The sequence below is a fragment of the Micromys minutus genome (genome assembly GCF_963924665.1).
Source record: "Micromys minutus genome assembly, chromosome: 27".
Classification (NCBI taxonomy): domain Eukaryota; kingdom Metazoa; phylum Chordata; class Mammalia; order Rodentia; family Muridae; genus Micromys; species Micromys minutus.
The window spans coordinates 12,646,649-12,652,400 of NC_137962.1; the positions used below are offsets into that span (position 1 = coordinate 12,646,649).

At 43.9% G+C, this 5,752-nt stretch overlaps 1 pseudogene across 1 annotated transcript; it reads right to left on the bottom strand.

The window, feature by feature from the left end:
• Positions 1-3,782: 3,782 nt before the first annotated feature.
• LOC308438130 (citrate synthase, mitochondrial-like) lies at positions 3,783-4,654 on the bottom strand (annotated as a pseudogene). Its single transcript has one exon. The product of its transcript is annotated as a citrate synthase, mitochondrial-like (transcript).
• Between the last annotated feature and the right edge of the window lie 1,098 nt (positions 4,655-5,752).

The following is a 5,752-nucleotide window of genomic DNA, read 5'->3' on the forward strand; positions in this document are numbered from 1 at the left end:
TGCTATACTCTGGAACTTTTTTTCTCATTAATTCACAAACATTAATGGGTTTTCTAGGTGATAATAAATACTCCATATTAGTTGAATAAGTAAATAGTTGACAAAAATTAAAAACACCCCAAGGCAGTGATTCCTTTAAAATTTTCCAGTTTAGCCACTACAATAAAAAACAGTGTTTGCTAGTATACAACATAGTCTTCAGTTTCCTGACATGAGATGTATAAACCAGAAAACAGGGACTTGACTAACTTTTTTCTTGTTTCATATTAAAATGTTGTGGATGCTTGATAAGTACAAATTTAAATGTCAAAAGGCTAGTTAGTAATGAATGAGGAAGGTGGAGAGAACAAGGGAAAATAGCATTTAAAGAAATAGAAGGACAGATATTTCTTCTTGGTTTGACCACTGCAAGTCTTTGGTTGAGTATACAGGAGCAATTATACTGTCATATAATCATTTCTTTTAGTGCATTGGCAGGTGTGTATGTATGTGCTCTTGAATAGTGGTATTAGTATGTATTAAACTGTGTGTGCAAAGGGACTACTAAGCCAAATTGTGCCTGGATATTTATATCTGTGTAAAGAAAGGAAAATCGGTGTTAATTAGTTCCTGATGCCAAGATAAAGAGAAAGAAATACAGAAAGTATTTAGCATTGGGTTCCATCAAATGCAAGGAAAAAAAAAGGAAGACAGTAGATATGTCTGATTTTATCTCAACACATATTTCATAATTATGGTTAGTATAGAACAATCAAATTGTAAACATTTCTGTACTCTTTAAAGGAACAATAGGAATAGTTAAGTGAATCACAGGGTCACATTTCTTCTCTTTATCAAGTACTTCCACAGGCCACTTAGAGTGTTTTTAATTTTTTAATATCTCAAACAATAAGGGAATAGTAGACGTCATTAGTTCAGTCAATTAGAAGCCACTGGTTTCTGCAGAAACAACTGTAAATTATTGCAAGAATTATTCATCTTCATTTATTCATTTCATACCATGAATTTAGGTTAGGGAATACCATTTTTCTCACTTTGCAATTAAAACATTTTACCTCGGGAAGGATTCCTCAAGGTTCTTCCTGTCTCTGTATTTAAACAGCGTGGTACACTTAAACAACAGTCCAGAACTCAGGTTACAAGTAGGTTGTTTCTTTGTTGTTGTTGTTAATAAAAACATTTATTATTTTTTATTTTATAAAGAACAATCTGAAGTCTGCATCATGACTTTAACAGTTATCTGTAGAGAGCCATTTGTGCCGCACCCTAACATGGCGCCGGCTTCCCGCCGAGGACTCAGCAAACAGAGCTGTTGCTCAGCCAAGAGATTTAGTGCGCATGTGCCACATATGTCACAGCCCACTCTCAGGACATGCTAATGAGTTACTGGAGAGTGCACCAATCAGGTAGCGACACGAGTCTCCTGGGCATATATAAGCAGTGCATTTTTCTTCCACGTGGGATCCCCTGCTTAAAGTGTTGTACAATAAAGGTTGGTCGCAGAAGAATCCTGTTGTTGCACACCTTTACCTGCCGGTGGGAAGTGGGGCACGCGACAAGTGGTGCCAGAATCCCGGGTTTCAGCACCAGTTGTGGCACGTACCTCAACCAGTGAGGAAACACGACCACCACCAGAGGATTCTTCTCAGATCACGCTTTATTGTGGGAGCCTCTTGGTTGAAGGGGAGAGCAGGAAGCGAGGGGCCGAACTACCCTAGCTGTCCGCTTATATAGGGAGAAGTGCATACGGGCTTGCCATGATTGGTTGTCACCAGTCTGCTGACACCAGAGGCCTCGGGATTGCCCGGAGACAGGTTATGTACTGCACATGAGCAGGGTGCAGTGCCTTAGCTGACAAGAGCATTACTATATATGGAGTTGTTTACCTCAAGTCGTGTGGGAGCCAGCGCCATCTTGTAATGGTGTCCACATTTGGCTCCCCACAGTGGGTCCCAGCCCGGCTGACACGCCCCGTCAAGAATGAGTCGACCTTTGTAGAAGATGTCCCTGCTGCTCCTGTCACTGACAGCAATGGTGACCAAGACCGCAGCAGACCTGAGATGGGGAATATTATCAGCGTTCCCCAAGCCCATATTGGTCCAAAAATTTCAATGCCAACCTTGATGAACTAAGAAGAGCAGTGACTGCCATCAATGCTACTCACATAGATCCTGGATTTGCTGAGGGACTTACCTCTTGGCTCTCCTCTGCTGTGTCCTACTTTAAAGAATGGGTGGGGGTGGGGTTGTTTATAGCTTGCTGTCTGGGAGGTCGCATACTTTGTCTATGGTTGGTGTGCCGACTGTGCGCCCAAAATCAGTGAGATATGGTTGCTATTACCAGGCATTCGCTGCATTGGAGGATGGTGCCTCACCCCAAATTTGGCTCTCAGCCTTAAAGAGCACTTAAGTTAGGTTGCACATGCGGCCTTTGCACCCCCACGAGACTACTTTGTCTCATTGCACTGGGGAAGGCGCATGTAAAACCCGGTCTTTGGCGTAGCCTTTGCACCTCCCTGGGCTAGTTCCCATTGCACGGGAGAAGGTGTGCCTTGGACATGGCCTCCTTCGAGCAGTCCACACATCATGAGGTGGAGACTTGTATGAGAGTAAGTCCAATGTTGCTTGTGCTCAAGTTAAAACAGAAGGGGGAACTGTGGGGAGCCAAATGTGGATGCCATTACAAGATGGCTCTGGCTCCCACACGACTTGAGGTAAACAACTCCATATATAGTAATGCTCTTGTCAGCTAAGGCACTGCACCCTGCTCATGTGCAGTACATAACCTGTCTCCGGGCAATCCTGAGGTCTCTGGTGTCAGCAGACTGGTGACAACCAATCATGGCAAGCCCGTATGCCCTTCTCCCTATATAAGCGGACAGCTAAGGTAGTTCGGCCCCTCGCTTCCTGTTCTCCCCTTCAACCAAGAGGCTTCCACAAATAAGCGTGATCTGAGAAAAATCCTCTGGTGGTGGTCATGTTTTCTTGCTGGTCGAGGAGTGTGCCACAGTTACCCAGGGGTTGCAGTGTGTTTATGTCAACAGTGCGGTCCTGGAGTTGGGTTCCACACAAGCACAGGCAGGAGTTTTGGGACAAGGAGGGGGCACAAACAGGAGTGTATCTCAACCCTTTCTCAAAGAAAAGGTAATAGAGCATTGTGAGTCACCGAAAATCTGTGCAAATGGAGCAGCTAAAATAAATGCCATGCTATGAGCTCTTACTTAAGGGAAGAGCACAAGACTCTGATAAATAAAGGACAATTTCCTTCCCACAGGATGAGAAGAAGGCTTGCTCTTTTAAATTCCCCCAGCCCTTGGTCCATCTGCTAGTCAATGGGAACTATGTGTAACTGCTGTTCAAAGAGAAAGGCTAGAAACCCTGGGACCAAATGACAAAGAGGCTTGTCATTTCTGAACCCTTGTTCTGTGCCACAGCATATTAACAGGGAAAAGCAAAGTCAGAACATAGAGGCTTATGTTCCATGGAAGTGAAAGACCTAGAGGTGTTGTTAGCCTGATCTAACCATGACCACATGCATCAGTCCCGGTCATCCTACAGCTCGTGGGCAACTCATACCAGTAGGGGGAGGTTAGCTGGTGAGGAGAGAAGGGGTCACTTTGTCTTTCAAGTCTTAGTTTATATTTTAACTTCAGATGTATTTTCAGTGCCTCAGATACAGTGTAATATTAAGTCTTAAAGGCCCCTGAGACAAAACAAAATTATACATTATTTTAAAGCTTCTCCATTTTTCTATAGTCAGTTCCCATGTCCCCATCTTCCATTTTACCCTGACTTAGAGTCCACAAACTTCATCAGACCAACCGTGCTTAGAGACTTGGGCCTTACTAGAGGGAAGGCCAGGGCTCTGCTCCAGATGAGCTGGGCCAGCACAACTAGTGCCCTTGACACCCTGGACAGGACTGTGTAGTAATTCACTTCTGTCATACCATAATACTGGAGCAGCATCCCACTGTGAGCATCTATGTAGGGCCAAGGGTTCTTAAACTTTCCTTGCTCTAAGAGGATATTGGGAACAATCTCATAGAGCCGAGAAACCAGCTTAAACATGGGATTCTTAGGCAGATGTTTCAGAGCAAACTCCCCCTGTCAGGAATATTGTGGATCAGTCTCTCTTAGTACTGCATGACCATATCCTGGGACAACCCATCCTGAGTTGAGTGTGTTCCAGATGTTGTCACGTTACTTCTCGTCTGACACGTCCTTGCCAACTTCCTTCTGTAGCAGTGTCAGTCAGACTGATATACTAGTCCATGTAGAGGCTCTGCCAGCCCATTCATGGCTGCTGCAAAGGACAGGTAAGGGTCTGAAAGGGCGCTGCCCACCAAATGGCTTGTGTGGGCACTTACATTACCACCCTCATGGTCACTGTGGATGGTGAGGTACAACCGACTGAGCTCGCTGAACTGAGGGTCTGTGTAGCCTAACATGCTGGTGAAATTGTGGGAGTAGTCCAGCTTAAAGTCAATGGCCCGGATGCTGTCTGAAGGTCTCAATTCTGGCCTGCTTCTTAGGTACAGATTGCTCGGTACATCTTTCAAATTCGTAAAAGAAGCACTAGCGTGCCGGGCGGCAAAGCCGAGGCAGGAAGACTTTTTGGCTCCCAAGATCCGGGCTGCCACAGCGAGTAGAACCATGGAAGGCAAACACCAGAACCTGTCGGAAAGGGATCGAAGGCAAAGGGATGCCCCTGCAAGTGAAGCAGTCGCTGCTGTGATGGAGACCACATCAATGGGCCAACAAGGTTGAAAGGAGGTGGCAGAGGGGAAAGGTAGACCAAGTAGTTTACTTCTAATGTGCAATAAATGATAACTTTAAATTTTCCAGTATTGAGACTCATTTGGGAAATGGGTATCAGTGAGGAATTATCCTTATTGCTTTAATTGGCTGTCAATTCTGTGTGATGCCCTTCTCTGGCTAAGATACTGGACTGTATACATAAAGAAAGGAAACTGGACAGTAGCACCCATGCAGTGCTCTCTTCTAACTTCAGATCTTGTATGGCCAGGTGCTTGCTTCAATGTCTTAAATCATATTTACACCCTGAAAAGATTAATCTCTTGTTAGAAACCCATTTCCAGCATTCCCACTGATTTTTGCTGAGTGAGTGCTATCTAGAGACCAAGTCTTTTGAGGGAGAAAATACAGGCTCAAGACAATAGCATATTCTTCACAATTAACTTGGATCGACCCACATCTTAAGTTGCTTCACTGTGTCTTCTTCTCAACACAACACATCAGGATGTGATTTCTCAATGAACTCATCTCTATTCTTCTATACAAAAGTGTACCTCTGACATAGTCCTTCCACGACCTTGGCTGTGCTTTCTGCCAGAGATCTTGCACTCTGTGTCCTCTCCATGCTTCCGGATAGTCATCTTCTACACAAGACATATTCACTTTCTGGAGATTTTCAACTTCTCAGTGGGTGAATGTTGTGTTACGTCCTTTTAGTGTGACTCTCCCTCATCTGTTTTCAAGTACCATTGATCATCTTGATCATCAAAACATATAAACAAAATATCTGGGTGTTTCTTTCATGGAGAAATTTTGGAAATGCCTGTGTGATGTCAGCCTAAGATTATCTAATAAATTATGTAATCTTCAAGAGCGTGGTTATTTCAAGAATCTGCAGAAAGACTCAGAATTGAAAGAGATTGTCTTCCACATTCTCTTTCCTTCCAATTTGACTGTATTATAAACTCAAGATACTGGCTTTGCTTTTTTACATTTAA